General features: G+C 42.8%; 1 non-coding gene across 1 annotated transcript; it reads right to left on the bottom strand.

The window, feature by feature from the left end:
* Nucleotides 1-947: 947 nt before the first annotated feature.
* LOC112870071 (U6 spliceosomal RNA) lies at nucleotides 948-1,054 on the bottom strand. Its single transcript, XR_003224462.1, has one exon. It is a non-coding gene; the product is annotated as a U6 spliceosomal RNA (small nuclear RNA).
* Between the last annotated feature and the right edge of the window lie 880 nt (nucleotides 1,055-1,934).

Raw genomic sequence — 1,934 nt, 5'->3', positions numbered from 1 at the left:
ACCTCAGGGTCTTTCGATCCAGCCCCACATCCAATCTCTGCCTCCCTCTCTCACACTTTGCGCAGAGATTGGATGGAAAGCAGGGAACCTGCTTGGGATTCTCTGTCTCCCTCTCTCTCTGCCCCTCTCTGGCTCTCTCTCCAAAATAAAAATATATTTAAATACATTTAAATTTGTAAATCAGAATTTGAACTTCTGAAAGTCTTCTTTTGGCTCCAATTACATCTCCAACGTTATTTTTATGTACTTATTAAAATTTTCCCCGGTCTTGTCTGCTGGTTCTACTTCAAAAGAAACCACCTGTTCTTAGGCAGCCTGCCCGCCCTGCCTCACTTCCTGCCCGCTCGTGGGCAGGACCAAAGTCAGGCTGTTAAAAACCATGGCAAGTGGTGAACTGGCAGGAAATGGTGAATGAGTTGGCGAATTAGTCTGACAGTGGAGGGGGGACTTTGCTGTTTTTGTGGTGGGAAGATCCCTGTCTTTTATTTTATTTTATTTTATTTTATTTTATTTTATTTTATTTTATTTTATTTTATTTTATTTTATATGCAAGTTAGTTAACGTACAGTGTGGTATTGGCTTCAGGAGTAGGACCCAGTGATTTATCTCTTACATATGACGCCCAGTACTCATCCCAACAAGTGTCCTCCTTAATGCCCATCACCCATTTAACCCACCTCCCACCCCCATCAACCCTCAGTTTGTTCTCTGTATTTAAGTCTCTTATGGTTTGCCTTCCTCTCTGTGTTTATCTTACTTCTCCTTCCCTTCCCCTATGTTCATCTGTTTTGTTTCTCAAATTCCATATAGGAGTGAAATCATATGATATCTGTCTTCCTCTGACTTATTTTGCTTAGCAGAATACACTCTAGTTCCATCCACATTGTTGCAAATGACAAGATTTCGTTATTTTTCATCGCTGAGCAGTATTCCATTGTGTATACGTAAAAAATATGAAAGGCTTCACAAACTTGTGTGTCATCCTTGTGCAGGGGCCACTCTAATCTTCTCTGTGTCGGTCCAATTTTAGGATATGTGCTGCCGAAGTGAGCACAATCTGTCTGTATTTTAAAGCATTAAAAAGATGATGCCCCAGCCATGGACACCTGCTGTCACGTCATACTTTTCTCAGTTGTTGGGCGGCCTTAGCGAGGAGGTGGGAGATTGGAAGGTCTGGAAATGTACAGTTAACCTGCCATTTTTCTCAAAATCCCTTTCTTACAGGTTTGCGGAAGTGTTTTTAGATGTTTGTGACAATCTGGTTTTCAAATCATAGAATGCTGAAGTCAAGAAAGATCTGGAAGAGAATCAGTTTCCACCATCTGATTTTGTACACGAAGTCCAGAGGGGCTCCAAAGCTTAATACATGTCATAGAGCAAATCCGTAGCATGGCCAAGGGAAGAATTCGATCCCTTCATCTGTAGACCGCTGCTTTCTTTCCCCAGTTCACTGCCCAGATCTTCCTGGGCCGTAAATTTTGTTGTTCTATCAACAAATGAGTGTGATCTTCAAATGTTGCCAGGACAAACCTAAACCAGAACCAAATCAAGATAACAAAAACCACCACCGCCACAAAAGATAAAAAAGGAAAGAAGGAAAGAAAGGGAGGGAGCAGGGAAGAAAAAAAAATCCAGTAAATGAAATCTCAAGCCACACTTTTCAAAAGTCTAGTGAAATCATATCTCTTTAGCTTTCTCTTAGTCATGCTCTTGCAATATTTGGTAAAAAGAAACAGAGAAAGAAAATCTCTGATACACAAAGATCTGTTTGTAATTGCGTGGAACACCAGACTGCTCAGGGCCACGTCGGAGAGCAGCCTGCTGCGGAGACGTAACCGGCTTCCAGCACGCTGGTGCTGAGCACAGACATTGAGCACAAGCCGCTGAGAAGGGCATGTGAGAGGGCCAGGGGCTGGAGCCGGGGTGCGGACAGG

The sequence above is a fragment of the Puma concolor genome, chromosome B1 (assembly GCF_028749965.1).
Source record: "Puma concolor isolate L17-30 chromosome B1, mPumCon1.1.hap2, whole genome shotgun sequence".
In the NCBI taxonomy this organism is placed as follows: Eukaryota; Metazoa; Chordata; class Mammalia; order Carnivora; family Felidae; genus Puma; species Puma concolor.
This window is presented reverse-complemented; position numbering and strand designations above follow the sequence as displayed.